Source organism: Ceratotherium simum, chromosome 9 (assembly GCF_057802395.1).
Source record: "Ceratotherium simum simum isolate JZ-2026a chromosome 9, ASM5780239v1, whole genome shotgun sequence".
Lineage (NCBI taxonomy): Eukaryota > Metazoa > Chordata > Mammalia > Perissodactyla > Rhinocerotidae > Ceratotherium > Ceratotherium simum.
In genome coordinates, this window is record NC_141908.1 from 69,830,251 (window position 1) to 69,848,640 (window position 18,390).

The 18,390-nt window shown below is 33.0% G+C and overlaps 1 long non-coding RNA gene across 4 annotated transcripts in view; it reads left to right on the forward strand.

Moving 5' to 3' along the window:
* LOC147916332 (uncharacterized) overlaps positions 1 to 14,817 on the forward strand; it is a 95,012-nt gene extending 80,195 nt beyond the window's left edge. For 2 of the 4 annotated variants that reach the window (XR_015553120.1, XR_015553121.1), the window contains 2 exons: positions 10,051 to 10,097; positions 14,295 to 14,817. This is a non-coding gene — a long non-coding RNA (uncharacterized LOC147916332). The remainder of the gene's footprint in view (positions 1 to 10,050; positions 10,098 to 14,294) is intronic. The other 2 variants (XR_015553122.1, XR_015553119.1) reach the window with 1 other exon arrangement.
* Positions 14,818 to 18,390: the final 3,573 nt, after the last annotated feature.

An 18,390-nucleotide genomic window follows, 5' to 3' on the forward strand; every position in this document is an offset into this window, starting at 1 on the left:
GCTATGTCTTGATTGGGGTGTTAGTTTCAGGAGTGTAGACATGTATTAAAATTCATCAGATCATACATTTAATATCTGAGCATTTCAGTCAATATAAATTATTCTTTCTTAATTAAATAAATTAGACAATCATTGTACTTAACGATATTAACCATGTAAAGGAGAAAAATCGTATGGTTTGAAGAAAAAATCTCAATGGTTGAAGAAAAAAATCTTGATCAAATTTAATATCAATTATGATAAACAATGATTAGTATATTAGGACTAGAGTGACACTTCTTTGGTCTAATGAGGATGTTGACAATAAACGTAATACTTAATGGCGAAGTTTGGAAAAGTTTCCCTTTGAGTTCAAGAATGAGAAACTAATTCTATTTTATATTGCACTATAATGTTCTAACCAGTTTTATGGCAAAGAAAAAAATGAAGAAATGTACAAAAAATGAAGAGTAAGGAATAAATTCGATTGCGGACAACATGATTGTGCATAGAGAAAATAGAAAAAACTATCCCCAGATGAGTTTTTTAGAATCAACACATCAGTTTAGCATGTAGCTGGGCACGACATCAATATAAAAAGTTAGTTATATTTTTACATCCCAGCCACAAATATTTTGAAAACAAAGTTAAAAATGCCATTTAAATAGCACCTGAACACCAAATACCAGGAATAAGTATAACAAAAATTTACATATTTTATCCGTAAACTCATGGATGAGTACTGAGAGAAACTGAATAAGAACTTGATAAAGAAAACAATATACAAGAGTCATGATTTGACAGACTGAATATTGTTTAGAGATGCCTTTATCCCAAATTATCCTTTATATTTAGTGCAATTCAAAATGAGTGTGTGTAGTATGATATTTGATTCTAAAAAGTATGTGAAATTCAACATGTTAAGAATAGCCAAGACAGTCTTGGTGAAGAACAAGATGAGAACTCTCTACTAGATATCAAAATTTATTATAAAGTGACAGTTGCTATGACAGAATGGATTTGGCCAAGGTTAAAAAACATAATAGGAAGCAGTGGTTCTCAACTGGGGCAATTTTGACCCCTTGGGAAACATTTCACAGTGTGTGGAAACATTTTGAATGTCTGGAGGGGAGGGAGAGTGGGTGGATCTACTGGGATCTAGTGGAAAACGTCAGAGATGCTGCTAAGCATCGTAAAATTCACACACAATTCTCCCTGCATACAAGGAATTATCCAGTCCAAAAATGGTAATAGTGCTGCTTTTGCGAAACATTGAGTAAAATATGCAAAAGGAGAAACATGCATATTAGGATTATTAGCTAATGTCAAAGGTGGAAATGAAGAAGACTAGAAAAGAAAAGATCTTTCCAGTAAATGGTATTGGGACAATTGGAAATCCAAATCGATGAAAACTTGACCCTGACTCATACATTATGCCACAATTAAATCAAGGTAATGTGCAAAAACGAAATGTGAAATAATAATAGAGATTTTAGAAGATAAATTATGAGGGAATCTTTATAAACTTGGGGCAGAGAGAGACTTCATATACAAGATAAAAAATCCTAATTATCGATGAAAGAACTGTAAATGGCTACATGAAAAGTAAGAAATTCTGCTCCTTAAACGATATGGCTTGTTGAATAGTAAATTGACGTAATCACTCTGGGGGAAGAAGGAAGCGGAGAAATGCTGGGAGCAGAGGGACAGCAAGTGCAAATGTTCTGGTGTGGGAGCATGCTTGGTAGATTTGAAGAACAATGAAAAGGCTGGTTAAAGCAGATTTCTGAGGAGAGTAGTAGGAATAATAGAAAATAAGATTAGAAAATTCACAATAAGCCAATTTTAGGACATTTTGTAAGGATTTTATTCTGAAAGAGGAGGACTGAGACTTTACCATGGATTTAGTGCCCTGTAGGTCATTGAAACATTAGAGAAGTTTCAGCACAGTGGTGATGGGTGGGTGGGTGGGGGTCCTACCTGTGTGGAGGAGGGGAGAGGAAGGATGTCACAAAAACCTGTTGGAGGTTCAAAAAGGAATGTAAGAAATTAAGACAACGACTATTGATGACTTTTCTAAGAATTTTTCATATAAGAGAACTAGATAAATAGGGTCCTAGCTCAAGGGGATGAGAAAAAGGATTTTTTTTTAAAGGGGGAAATAATAGTAATACCAGTCAGCATGATTTGATTTTCTCTATCCACATTCAGCTGCAAGGGTAAATAAGCTGGGAAAGTAAAGTAAAAATTAATAATGATCTTCATTTAGCCAAGTACTTAAAATGAGTCAAGAAAGGTGCAAAGTATTTTAGGGTATATATAAAAGAAGTGAACATAAATCTTTAAGAGATGTTTTCAACTTCTTCAGTGGGTCCTGGTGGGGTCGAAATATTCTTGATGTGGAGGTACTGGATATTAGCTAAAAAGAAAAGAAGAGGTGGTTTGAGATGCTTGAAATTGAGATTTTAATGATGTCACGGTTATTAGTAACGACAATCGAGAATGGACATATGTGATATATGTGAACACAAGGTCATTGCCAGAAGGAACAATTACCCACCATCGTTTCATGTTAGGGTCATTGATGAATAAACTGAAATAACTAAAACTGATGACAGGAGGAGTGTTGAGTTAGTAACAATGAATCAGGAACTAAAATCTTCAAATAACTTAAAAATAGATCACAGACTTAAAGTAAAACCCCAAACTATGAAGCTCCTAGAAGATAATAGGAGAAAAACTAGATGACCTTGGATGTGGCAACGACTTTTTAGATACAACACCAAAGACACCATCCATGAAATAATTGATGAGCTAGACTTCATTAAAATTAAAAACTCCTCTGTAAAAGACCCTGTAAAGAAAATGAGAAGGCAAGCACAGATTGGGAGAAAATATTTGCAAAAGACACATCTGATAAAAGACTGTATTCCAAAATATACAAAGAATATTCAAAATTCAGTAAACTAGGATTAGAGGAGAATCTCTCAACTTGGTAAAGACTATTTCATGTACACTCTTGCTTTCACAATATTTAACACTATCCAATTCTTTTTCAGAAGTACAACTTCACTGGTAAAATTAAAAAGCTGAGAATGGCTCCTATCTACTCTCTATTTTCTGTGAATTAAACAATAAAGGAGTAGTAAAACAAATGGCAATTTTACATAGAATAATTCTTGAACCTGAAGAAAGCATGAATAAGCGATATGGAATTTACTTAGGTGGTTAAGGTGATTAAGGCTAACGCCCTCTGTATGCATTAATAACTCAGTCTAGTGACCTGTGTTTGAGTACACAGTAATGTAATGAATCAATCAGATGCTCCATTTCAGCTCAGCTGGTGGAAGGATAATAATAAAATTTGTGGAAGAGAATTGTTCTATTGATCTCTCCTAAATCTAATCTCCCTTGTAGTATCAACCCATCACTAGGTTTCTACCCCTGCAGGACTCTTGCCCTAAAGCAATGACAGCTGGGATTGCAATTACGTCGAGAGTGTTCTCATTAAGCCCTGTCATCCGTTATCCGAATACAGTCATCAAAAACATGACAGCAAGCACTACTCATGAGTTTGAACCATTCTGTAAGAAGAACATAAATGAATACACACACAAACACATACACACACATACAAACACACACATATTTCCTAGTCTAGGCTTGTTAACAGGAAAGGAGGTTGGGGCTGAATCCGATAAGAAAAAAATCTTAATTCCTCCTCTCTCTATCTATCAAATTAGAATAGCAGGAGTCAGAACTTAGAAATTCAGGTGCTTTCTTACTTTCTAGTCAAAAAATAGCTGTATTCAAGACATTGATTATCATTTTTACAAGGAAGTAGAAGCTCATTTCAGTGACAGTATGACCTTCAGTGACGTCCAAACTCCTGCTGCCTCTAAAATGGCTTGTAAGTTTCAAGGCCATCTTTTCTTTCTTCAGCCAAGATTTAAAAATGCAGAAGTGAGGTCAGGTGTCTTGTAGAAAGATAGATTCAGGAAAGACAAATCCAAGGAGGAATAATAATTTGTTAGCAATTTTGATGAGTCACAACTAAGCAAATTATTTGCATGGTAAATCAATGTGGAAATATAATTTCTGCATTCTTTTTAATAAAAAGAACTAGTAATCTGAATTAGTTGAAAGTCAAGCTGTTATTTAATTGTATATATACATATAATTTATAATACATATGGATAAAAATTGATAGTGTGGTATATTCCTCATTGAAGATCACCTATCATTTTAATGAGACTTGGAAAACATCCAGTATTTTGAAGGAATATAATATGAAGAATCTTAGTTAAAGGTGATATTAGTATTCCTGAAATTTATGAAATTTAAAAACATTTTTTTACCTCTTTTGTGTCTAGCTATAAAAGGTATAATAAATATGTTGAAAAGGGGCTAATGACATCCAGGCATTTAATATCATCATTTTAAAGACTTTTATGAACTACAATTAGATAATTACTGCTAATTAGTATGTTAGGATAGCAGAATTATTAGAGTGTATAAGAGAGGTAGCATTATGTTGAATGTATGGCATTCACCCAGGGATCAGTGGGGCTCACATTTTCTTTGCTCTTTTTTGTTAACAGTGAATAAAGAACCTCTCTTGGTCTATATTAACTCCAAATGTGATTTTGCTTACAATTTTTACTAGTTTATATTTACACTATTCATCTTTGCGTCTTTGATATATTGCTCTTTTCTATAGCTCAAGGGAGTTTAATGTATTATTCACAGAGAACTGAAATCTCAAACCAAAATTGCAAACTGAACTGTGAGGAACTTTTATATTTTGAAAGTTCTTCTTTACTCTTAAATACTGAATCTATTTTTCGTGAACTTCTTATAAGAAAATAATGCTAGAAATCACAAATTCTTTCCAAGGATATGACCATTACATTGATTCTGTCATCATCTCAAATGTAAAGGTAGCCTCATTTACGTGTGAAATGTAGAATGAAGATAAATAGGTCTATCTAGATATAGCAATGGACAAAATTTAAAGATGAAGAAAGATCTATACCAGTAACATTAAATTGTTAAAAAAGGAAATTAAAATCTCAAGCAGTCTGACTGTTATATATTCTTTTTAATATATAATGCTAGTTAGATCATTTAAAAGAAGGAGCTAAATAATACAAATGAATAAATTCTTATGGGCACTGACTTATAGTTACATGCCTAGAATATTGCTTTAAGAACAAGAAAATAAATACTAACGCGTCTAAGATATTCAAAAATATTCACTTTCTCATAGATGAACCATATGAAGCAAGCTAGTCCCTAAAAGCAATATTAAGAATTGCAAGATATTATCTGCCATCTGAACTATAATATTAAACATTAGAATTTCTCTGGAAAACATCATTTCATTTAATCTTGGTTCCCCCTACACACCACACACACACACACACACACACAGAGACACACTTTTCAGAACTAATAGACTAGGATTCTGAGATATAATTTTCGCGTGTCACTCAACACCCAAGAGCAATTCTCTATTCCAATGTTAAAAGACTTATTTTAGGCCAACATTAACATTACTACTTTATGCTCTAAAATGTCAGGGATGTTCTGCTTTAGAGTTATTCTAATAGATCTTTCTTCCTTGCTATTTATCCATAGCCACTAACACCAATAGAAATATGGTGCCTAAAAGCATGGCGATAAGCCTTAACAAATTATTACTTGTACCATCTTCCTTTCATTCATTCATTCAATGAATGATGCATATCTATATGATTCATTTCACCATAGGTCATTAAGACAACTACAGGAAAAAAAAAAAAAGATTTACCCAATGAATCCAAAATTGCCAAATAGCTATTGCATTCAGATTATCCCTTCTTTCTGGATCTGTGTCCATTTTTCTAGATGAGCAGTGGTTCTCTCTCTCTCCTTGGCCATGCATCACCTGTGGAGCCTTTTCTGTTTTCAGGACAGATGTTAGGAACCCACTTGACTAAATGAAGAGCTCCCTGGACGGAGGCCTAGATTTCTGTATGATTTAAAAATTCCACAGGTGTTTGTCTTCTCTTTTAATCCAAAAAGGCTTATTTTAGTCTTGCTAAATTTTACTTTATTTTGTTACAATATTGGGAAACAAGAAAAAAGGGAGAATTTATAAGGTAAAGATCCCACCCGAATTTCTTCCAGTCTCCAGCTCCATAGATTACAAATCTTAACAATTTGTCATGCATCTTTCTGTACTGTTTCAATACATTCACAGAGTGTAAGACAGACCTATGTGTCTGAACATACCTATACATAAATGTGCACACATAAAAATATGTGCACACAATTGCATATATGTATATGCGTGTATATATGTGTATATATGTACACGTATTAAGGGTATGTGTGTGTATATATGTACATACCCTTAATACACACACAGACTTTTAAAAACAAATATAGCATAATATTAGTTATATATATTGTTTCTCTTTCTCTCCAATATCTTCATATCTTTATCTCTTCCTTTTTCCTTTCCCTAAGAGTATAAATATAAGTCCCCTGCACCACAGTGAGTAAATTAATAAATAAGAATCTCCTTACTTACTTCTACATACCATCCTATATCCTTCCCTTCTCAATTGAGCTCCTTGAAAGAGTAGGGCAAACCCTTGATCTTCACTTCCCCAATAGCAATCACTTCTCTTCTCATTGCTGTGTGCCTTGATAACATCGCTCCACAAAACTGCTCTTGAAAAAGACACTGATGGTCCTTTTTATGGACAAATCTAATAAACAGGTTTTGTGTTTTTTTTGTCTTGGTATAAATCTAAGGCATATTGCCTAATGAATGGCTTATTGTCTTAGTTTTTTTTCTTCCTTGACATTCTTTCCTCACTATTATTTATTCTTAGTCTCTTTCTAGAGTTTCTCGTTTTGCTCCAATAAACTTCAGTGTCTTCCATAAATCTTTAACTCTTTCCTCTCTATATATACTCCCTTTGAGTGATCTCATCCCCTCTCAGGGTTTAGACTATCATTATGCTAATGAAACCAATCTTAACCTTCTATGCCTGGTTTATTTCGATGATGCCCATTACTCATGTGTCATATGGATTCTTCAAATCTGTCCTACCTCATACTGAGCTCATCATCTCTCTCTGTGCCCCCATTCCACCCTCCTCCACCCTGTGGTTTTGTATTCTATATTGTTAGCAGTTAATAGCTTTACCAAATCAAATGAGTTAGAAACCTGGAAGTTATCCCAAACCCTTACCTTTTCCAACCAATTGCTAGTTTTTGATAATTTTACTTTCTATATATTTTTTTTTCAAATATTTTGCTCCTTTTTATTACCATCGAAACAAACTTTGAGTTTTCAGGAAAAAATAAAAGGCCATTTCTAACTACAAGAAGAAGTGTCTGTAGTATTTGAATCTGATCATGAAATAAGGCATTGAGGGAGAAATAAATATGAAGATAGTCTTGAAAGGTTGAGGGGTCCAGTCTGACAGGGGAATAGATGTAGAGAGGGAAGATGTACAGGTTATCACTGATGGGGCAGTTTGTGGCCAGACCGAGGCTTATGAATGTCAAGCAGTGGAATCTGAACTTTGTTTTAGGATGTGGCAGTCTTCTATGAAGGGTTGCTAATACAAGAGTGACAGATTAAAGCCATGTTTTAGGATAATTAACCTGGCCACATACACTGTTGGGATTGGAGGTCAAAAAAAACCGGAGATGAGAAAACCAGGGAGGAGACTTTTGAACAAAAATATAGGAGGTAATAAAGGTATAATTCTCTTCGATGCCAAAGGGAATCAAAAGTAATATATCAAAGGATGTTTTTATGCTTCTAATTTAAGCTGACTTTACTCTTGGTAAAGTCTTGGTGTTTAGACCAAGACTTTAGATATTTAGATATTTTTGTCATTATGTAGAATTGTTTTAAAATAAGGAGAGATTAAGTTAAAAGAGTAAAATTTACATCTTTTAAAAAACATCAATTCAATCATTCTGCCTAATCCTTTATTTATTCAACAAAGGTATGTGGAAGCAAAGATAGAAATTTTAGATGCATTAGGAAAACAAATGGAAGTGTCAGCTCTCTGCATGCACCATTACACGCTGCCCTAGAGTGGACAATGAATAAACTGATATCCATCACCATTGTTTGCCTTGTAAGATACACTCGAAGAGTCCAAACATTGGTTTCATCGCTGTAAATGCTGTTTAATAAAATTGTTACTTCACTTGCCACACCTGCTATGTTCTGACAATGAATATCGCCATCTACTTAGTAAAAGCAATGACTATAGAAGGCTGAGCAGGTGTTTAAGGGCACGGACACAAACTTCACCAGGAGTGAATTCAGGAATGAATTCTAACACCAATTTGTCATTTTGCTCACTTAATTTTTTCTTCTTGATCTGTCTCGTAATTAAAGGGCCAGAGTGCAACGGTTTGACTACTGAGAGGCTTCTAAAATATGACACTTTGGTAAGGGCATTTTGTAGACTGTCCGATTCACAATCATCCTTTCTTGTACTTCAGCTGTAGAAAATTTGTAATTCAAAAAGCCTCAGGAAAGAATTTTTGGACTGATATATTTTGAAACAGATTATATCCATAAAAATGTCTCCAGATTAGATTTTGGAGTGTCCAGAACAATAATTAAGCCTAGGATTTTGCATTTCTGTGACCATTGACAGATCATTCCATCATTCCTTAGAGAGAAAAGGCTAGAATTTGTTGTTTTTCTGAGACAGAAATAAGTCTTTAAAGTGTGATAGAATTTCCTATTATTTCCTTAATCATAATTCTACGATCACTATGGACACTGAGAATTGATCATTTCACTTATGTCCAGAAATGGAAAAATAGAAGCACATTGATTCCTTTAATTATGACATGAAATATCTCGCAAGAAGAGCATGGGATTCCGTATTAGATAATCAGAATTCAATCCAAGTTGTGCCATTTACTGGTTATGTTATCTCAGCAGGTGGCCTAATGTCTCTGAATCTTATTTTCCTCATGTATAAAAAATTCATAGAGTGTTGTGGGAGTTAAATAAGTAGGGGATAGCACATGGCTTGGCCTACTTCTAAAACACGTGCTCCAAAAGTTTAGTGTTTAGCAAATAATTGATCACATTTACTTAATAATATTTTAGGGCACTAATAATTTTGAGGAATTTAGCAAAAATTATATATTAGTTGGTTTAACAAATATTTATTGAGTTTCTGCTCTGTGTCATGTTGTGCACTTTTCTAGGCACTAAGAATAAAGAGATGAATAAAATAAATTCCCAGCTCTTGTAGAGTTTCTGTTCTAGTAGATATAAACCAACAGTAAGGCAATAAACTAACAAATATATAATATTTCAGGTGGTAATACGTTTCATGAAGAAAGGTTAAGTCAGTTAAGGAGAGAGAGGGACACAGAAACTGGAAGGGGGTAATATTTTAGATAGAGTCGTTAAGGAAAGAAATCAGATTAGGGAAAATTTAAGTAAAGACTTGAGTGAAGCAAGCAATGAGATTATTGGAGTTCATTCCCCAACAAAGGAAATGAACATAAAAACAGCCCTGAGGTGAGACAAGCCTTGGCACGTTCATCCCAACAGGAATTCTATTAGGTACTACATCATTTCCCCAACGGGTCTTAACGGTGTTAATTAAAAAGCAAGTATATGTGGCATTGAAGCCAGAAAAATGTTAAGAATGTACTCATGTAGAAATTTTCTATATAAGGGGCAGAAGCACATGATGAAAAGGTTGTACACATTCATATACAGTGTATTTAAGTTCAATGATAAGCAAAGTTCTTTAGAGTATCCTTGAGAATTTAAATGATGAAGCACTAAAGAATCTCAGAAGTGGTGTTGAAGAAATTATTAACCCAGAAACTGTGATTAATTCAATTATGGAATATGTATTTAAAATTCATCTGTTTTGAATTTCTTCAACTTTATCATATACCATCTTCCTCAGGGATATCTGGTACATTTACCTTTTATGTTTGTTTGTTTGTTGCATATGTTTGTGTTTTCTTTTGATTATTATTGATTTTTTTGCTTTGTTTTGTTTTTATTTTAAGTTGTGGAGATGTAATGACCTACAAGACGAAATCTGGAAAACATGTATGTACGTATGTAATTTGTTAGCGCCAAAGTAACACCATACTGGACTCCCAGATTTTAAAAGTTTCTATTTCAATCTTTTGTGTGTGTGTGAAAAATTCTTTTTTATAGAATATATTACTTCTGATCACATTTTGCCTTAATTTGTGGATTTTTATGTGATGTACATAAAACACTAGAATTAGGCCTTACTCAGTTAATACACAGCTGAGTGTCTAACATCTTTTTTTTCTCTTTCAAATACAAGATCTCCATCTGGTTTTGAAAAAAATCAATCACGTTTTTTCACCCTATAGGAATTAGGCTTATAGAAATAGTGCTTGCATTTTTGTGTTTTCAAAACTTATATAGTATTCTGTGTACCTTCCAAATTTGAGGTTTTATGGTAGACATCATAATCTATTCTAGGGAGATACAGTAAGATTTTGTGGAAAGAAGGCTTGTCTTAAAATCAGGAACTTGATTTGTATTCTTATATTTGCTGCTAACTAACTTGGTCATCTTGGGCAAGTAATAACTTTCTGGGCTTCAGTTTTCTCACTGAGTATGAAATGATTGAATTGGTTTCTCGAGTGTTTCTATATCCTAAGCATCTCGATTGTATAACATTTAAAAATACTCATAGTTATTAAATGTTATATGGAATTCTGTTGTTTTAACCATTACTTGTTTCAAATGCTTTCAGAAACCCAAACATAATGTTGAACATTGTTTATACCTTGACATTTTCAGTTTCATACTCAGAGTGGGCTATCTAAAAGTGTGAATATTTTAAACTTCAACTCACAAGTTGATAGGTTTCATGCCCCCCGTATTTTAAGATCTATTTTATTAGTTTGAACATTTTTATGTCAAGCTTTATATTTTTCTATACATTAATTTTGTCTTTCTTACTAGATTGTAAACTTTATGAAGATAAGAAGTATTTTTGTTATATCCTATGATTTTTAGCACAATGTGCAAAGCAGTCACGTATAAACAAATACACTGACAGATGCTCCCTTAATGGAGGACAATGGATAACAGGAATGATTCTTAAACTAGTCTTACTAAGACACTGATTTATTATTGTTGTCAAGTAAAAGGGCCATATACGGAAATCCAACCACAAAACTAGCGATAGATTTCCTTTGGCATCTTACATTCAAATTCAATTTGCGTCCTATTAAATTAAGGGGAAATAAGTCAGGTAATGTCATGTCATGTAAATGCCTGATCTCACTGTTATTTCCATAGCAACTTGATTTAATGTAAATATCATCGGGCAATAAAACTGGATTAAATCAAATAAAAATGGGATTGGAAAGAAAAAAAGAACTTTTTCTAAAACTGCTGTTCTGTCAGTCTCTTCTTTCATGTTTTCTCCAGAGTAAAATTATTATTTCAAAGGAGATACGCATAAGAACACCTGTCCTTTGTTAAAGTAAGATAAAATTTACTCATTTAATTGTTTATTTTTCTGCCACATTCCATTTAGACTCTAGGGTAAGAGTCAACAAAGTTCTTTGTTTTTCTAATATACATTTTTGTTTTAGAAATTCTATACCAGAAGCAGAAGCTGACTTCATATTAATCTTGACATGCTTACATTTTTAAATCTTTAATGAACAATTTGCAAGAGTTATTAAAACTAAGAAAAAAGTAATTCTGTTTTTTTTTTTTAATATATATATACCCGTAACAGTTTGGCAGTTGAAACGCATTTTAATATAATTGGTTTCGGATTGCCATTGCAGTTAAATGTCTAGGAAACTTTAAGATAAACTTTTGACCACTTTCTCTTTATGAAGAACAAAAATGATTGTGAGTATACATTACTACAGAGATGTCAGCGTTAACAACAGAACGAAAAGTTTCAATTTAATCATTCCTTTTATACAAATGAATGGAAAATTTCCCATAGATTATTGTTGTAAACTATTATCCAGATGTGGTCACATGGCTTAAACAGGTGTCAGAAATGAGGATTCAAATTCTTTTCCTGGTACTCACAACTGATTCATTCTGTGGCCTGGGCTTGAAGCACATGTGAATTACTCACCTTTTGAACTCGTTGGGTGCCTGTTATAATGCCTGTTGATCTTTTTAGTACATGATCTTTATTTACAGATTATTCATAGTCAATAACTATTGATAATACTAACACATTGCATTAAAAAGGATGGATAACCAAAAACTGTTGATTTAGCACACACTAATTACATTTTTATATTTGAGATATCATGCTGTTTAATTTAGTTGATCATTCTACAAATTAAGTGAATCCATAGACAGGCCATAGCTTATGTACTGCAAATAACATGATAAAGAGAAAACACTTCAAAAAAGTGATTACAAATAGAATTAAGACTAGGATAAAATATGCTAATGTGGCAACAGACATTTCTTTGTTTAATGGACATTTTGCAAATCTTATATTTCAGAAAACAGAATAGCTTGAAAAGTTAATCGAATTAGCAAAGCTAACTCGATAGACTATGCTTTCGTGTGTATTTGTCTCCTGCTCTTTCCCAGTCACTCCAACCTCCCACTTTACTGTAGTTTATTAATGGCAAAGAGTATGAGACAATGAACTAAGGATAGAGCGAAAAAACTGAGAGAATTAGAATATGTTATTCCCTGAAATATAGTTGGATTCTTTGGGGAGTACATTAACTTATTCCATTAAGATTTTATCCTCAGAGTCATCCCTAAAATATGGCTTCTCTGTGTCTTGTATTCTTCTCCATCAAAATGGTGATATGAATACTTTCTCAAAGGGTAATTGTAAGGATTATATAATTCATGAGAAGCTATAAAAATGCTTCATTTATTTATTAATTAATCTTTTTTTTATTTATTAATCTTATCATTAAGTTTTTCTTAGTCCTCTTGCTCTCAAACCCCATATTTTGCCCATTAATGTTTTGCCTTTCAATACATGAGTCTTTTAGTGTAGATAACCTAAAATGGTAACTATTTCCAAAGCAGTAACCATATTGAATTCTTGTGACTTAGAGAATCTTCCTATAGTTGCTGACATTAATTGCGAGAAATAACTATGTACTACTCTGAGAAGCAAACATGTCAAAAAAAGAAAAGTTCTGATACGAGATGAAACTGAAAAATCCAGTAACATTTATAAACAAAACTAAGTGAAAAGAGTTATAGACCGACTTAAAAATCAATTTGTTTCAATAAACTGACTTTTGAGGGTAATGATCATTGTTTTGGATTTCAAAAGTATGGAGTTTAGAAATCGGTTGTATGATAATGCCTTTGTATGTTTGTCTTTTCCAATGTATTTTTAAATAACTGGTAATCTATAATTTAATGTAATTTTTCTTTGGTGTAAAAAAAACTTAATAGTAAGTACTCTTAGATATTAGATATATCATTATTATTATTATTACTATTAATATTATTACTGTGGTTGTTATTATATTGAATTAGGGTATTTACATGAGAGTAATGATTTCAGGGATTTGGGAATATGATTCAGGTAAACTTCTGGTTGGAAAGAAAAGAGATGACCAACCAGAAAGTGGTGTAATATTCTGAGGTTAATAACATACACATACTAGTATTAAGTGGGACTTTCCTCTCCCATTTTACCATATGCCCTATAGCTTTTGATGTTTTCTAAAATAATTTCTCATTCGAGGATTTCTTTGAAGTTTGTATTATTCTCTTTTCATCTGTATAAAGAAAGAGATACGTAGGTTGAGGAAATACATACTGTGCACCTCCCCTTTGTTCACACCTCTAGGCATGGCCTTAGATTCCCCACACCTCGGTGGAACAATTCCCATAAGCTCAAGTTTCTATTCAATTATATGACATCTCTGTACTGATTTCCTGTCTGTTCCGATACTCTGTAAACTGAAGCTTGCTTCTTCTCTCAGGTATATTTCCACTACCATTGTCAGCAAGTTAACATCCCCATCATTTCCTAATGAGTTTACTATAATGCTTGCCTAAATAAATCCCCTTCAGTCCTTCCTGAAAAAAGTTGTCACTGCAATCTACACTTTTTATTCTGATAAAAATAGTGATGATAATAATGATCAATTCCTCCGTTTAATAGTGGTGATGATGATGATGATTGGAATGTCTACTTCTTATTTGGTGCTTGTCAGTTCTAAGTGCTTTATACATATTAACTAATTTATATTTACAATAAGTCTATGAAGTGATTGCTATTATTATCCTTATTTTACAGATAGAGAAACTGAGTCACAGAGTTCCTAAGGGACTTGCCCACGGTGAAGAAGCGGCAAAGTTGGAAAAAAATAATAACTTAAATCACTCCCTAAAAGTCTGTGATTTCCAAAAGGCTGACTATGGCCTAAGTTAGTGTTTTCATGCCATGGACTTACTGCCACTCTGTAAACAAATATTTTGTAGCATCCCTTTTACTACCTTGAAATATTATTTATGCTTAGTATAAACTATCTTTATATTGGTTTAAATAAAATTGATATATTGTCCTAATTTCAAAGTAAAATAAAATAAAAAGAAATTAATTTACAATAAAAATTCTGTATTTTAAGATTTAAATGCTTGGGCCCCACTATACTAAAATATTTAAATAAGAAAATCTGTTTCTTTGCCTATACATAGAATCAACATGAATAAGTCAGGTATATTGTATTGCAGACTTGTATAGACATACATTTGTATTCTGATTTTCCAAAATGATGACCAATTCTTTGTAAAATTCTGAATGAAATAAAGTACAATTCTTCTGGTGATTTATATAATAATTTCACTGATGGAAAATTCAGCATATACTATGCAAAAAAGCCCTTTTTGTTTGCATCAAACATTTAGTTAAGTTCTATACTTGGCTAATTATATACATATTTTTCACTTCGTGAATGCCTGGTTGAATATTCAAGTTATGGGTGATATAGGATAACTCTTCTTTGGGTGGTGGTGACCCATGGATTTTAGGAAATCTAAGATCCTTGGCCCCATCCCATAAAGTGTCAGCTGCAATCCCCCTAATTACTCCCCAAATTTCTGGTACCTCAAGTCTAGGGCATGACACTACACCTGTTGAGAACATCTGAATTATGTAATTTCTGTCAATACAGCAATTTTATACTATTTACACTTTTATAAGACAAATCTATTGTTATTCTTTTCTACCTGAATTTAGAAAAGTATTAATAAGCACACATACTCTTAGGCCAAAAATACATCCCTTTTACATAATCCTGGGTTATTATAAAATGAATTTCTTTTTTATCAAGCAGAACACTTACCAAAGGGAGAAGGAGTGGTCAAGAATTCATTGTGCATTTATTTGAAGCCTGGCTTCCAAATGCTAAAGTTGAGCACTACTGATGTGAAATACTTTTTGATCTTTTTACTCCCTCTCTTCACCTTTGCCTATAAAGTAAAGGATAAGAAAAAAGAAATGCAACTAGTTTGCTCTGAGTTTGGAAGCAATATGATCACAATAATAGTAATAATTTAACAATTAACACCAGAATTCCTTTTATGGGAGAAAAATTTTGTTTGTCTAGGAGAATAACTCGTGCCATTTTCTGTGAGAGAAGGAGTCAGCAAAGTACAATGAAATAAAGGGAGGGAAAATGTTGTACATGATAATTACCCAGGAATTCAGCAGATGTGTGTGAACAGGAAGACTAGAGTGAGAGCGAGGGGGAGGGAGTGGGGGAGACTGAGCTGGAGCTGAGACCACACTTGACCACCTATCTCAGAGCACAAACAAGTACCGTGTATAGGTAAACACACTGATAAATATAGGTGGAAACTAAAAAAACAAAAACAAAACAAAACAAAGAAGCAACAAACCTGAGTAGAACAAAAAGAAGAAAAACAATATTAGGCGCCAGCTGTGGCCGAGTGGTTAAAGTTCCATGCACTTCGTTTTGGCTGCCCGGGGTTTGCCAGACTGGATCCTGGGCGTGGACCTAGTCACTCGTCAGCCATGCTGTGGAGGCATCTCACACACAAAATAGAGGAAGACTGACACAGATGTTAGCTCAGGGCTAATCTTCCTCAAGCAAAAAAAGAGGAAGATTGCAAATGGATGTTAGCTCAGGGCAAATCTTCCTCACCAAAAAAAAAAAAAAAAGAAAGAAAGAAAAACAACTTTAGAAGCAAGAAGAAAAAAAAATTAAAATGTGACTATGAGAAGCTGGCCACCCTGCAAATAGGGAAAACATGTATATGTATATACATCTTGAAGAAAGATTTGGTTTCTCACAGAAATTGAGAAGAGGATCAACCTGATTATAACTCAATTTCAGAGGGCTGGGTAACTACTGTGATATTTACCTGTATTTCAGGATAAAATATATAACTTTATATTTGTTTTATTATCTAGTAATGACAGGCCTTGAAGTCAATGCAAAATGAGATCTATGGTCATGTTTTACTTGATTTTACGCTGCCCTTAGGCCTTATCCAATACAATTGAGATTTATATTTATTTTTAACATGCATGCATATATATGTATATTTATGTATTTATACACACATATTTTTGTAGTAATAGATATGGAAATCATGATTCTATGTTTTTGGACTTACAGTTTATAAAATAATATCAAAGTCAGTAAGTAGTAATTTGATTAATTTATATGTCTCTAAATTCATAATGGGAAGACTGACAGACAGGGCTTCAACATGTTGGTGTGAATAATGCCAATATAATAGCTGATGACAGTGTGTCACGGTTTGAGCATATGGTTCCTGTTGTGTTTAGAGCAGTAAAAGTGGGAAGCATCCTGTTGTGCCCTACTGAACTTAGTGGAATAAACACCAAGGCTCTTCAATACCAGTCTACGACAAATAAAAACAATGTACCCTTAGTCTGCAGTAAATGGTAAAATTACAGTACTATGCCACTACATTAACACTTCCTTACTGGTGTGATTTTGAGATTATTTTTAGTACACATTCACAAAACATCTTTAAGTTGTATTTGCATTGTTCTTTTTAAAATAAAATAGTAATAGACACATTTTTCAACAACAAGTGAAATAAGCCAGACAGAGAAAGACACTGTATGATTTTACTCACATGTAGAAGATAAACACATGGATAAAGAAAACAGATTAGTGGTTACCAGAGGGGAAGGGGATGGGTGGTGGGCGAATGGGGTAAAAGGGCAAACATGTACGGTGATGGATAAAATCTAGACTATTGTGGTAAGTACAATGCAGTCTATACAGAAACTGACATATAATAATGTACACCTGAAATTACACAGTGTTATAAACCAATATAACCTCAATAAAATTAAAAAAGTAATAACTTTATAAATTACGTTTATTCTAATTATATCAATATATTTAACTAAATCTAAATATTTTTAATATTTCCTTTTCATTTTAAGAATTAGTAGCTGAAATGAAGTGCTTTAAAATAATTTTCTTTATACTTTTCAGACATGTAGATAAAATATTAAATAAGATATTCCACTTCACCATATATTTTCTTGTGTCTGACAGAATAAGGAGTCACATTCCATTTCTTAATCCCCATATACAATTGCATTGATCTCTGGACTCTGATGCTCAAGGCTTTTTTCACACCAGCACACTCAAAGGCTGTTTCATATCCTATTTTGTAATAGCGGGTTGCAATAACAGTCACATTGCATCTGGGAAGTAGGGGCAAGGAACTGATTCTCTGGCCCGTGGGATGCGGAAATATGATTCTTGGTTTTGAAGCTATCCTCTCTGCTCCACTTGTGCATGCTTTCTGATACTGGAATGAAAGTCACCTATTTTAAATAATTGGTTAATTTATTAATTACATTATTGACCTACACTTAAACTGTTCAAAATATTGCTGTCTTATGTTTTAAAAGTATTCTGGTGTTTGTGTCCTAGTATATTTACATAATTAGTGAATGAAGCCATTCCTCTCATACTGTGACCTCTCCATTCACTTTTCTTCAGCTTATTAGTAAACATTTCAGAAACCCAGGAAGTTAAAAGACTAGTATAACAAATAACCTCCTTGTAGATTCTGCAACTGTAATTTTACTGTCTTTGCTTTATCTCTGTAAATTTGATTTTGCTGATCCATTCGAAAGTGAGTTACAGATATTATGACAACTTACCTTTAAATACCCCAGCATGCCATCTCCTCATAATAGACACTCTCTCTACATAACTACAATACCAGTTATGTTGGATTTTGTCAAATTCTTTTTTCGCATCTGTTGATATGATCATGTGATTTTTTTCTTTTTTAGCCTTGATCTTATGGATTACATTGATTTTTGAATGTTGAACCAAGCTTGCATACTGGAATAATTCCCATGTGGTCAT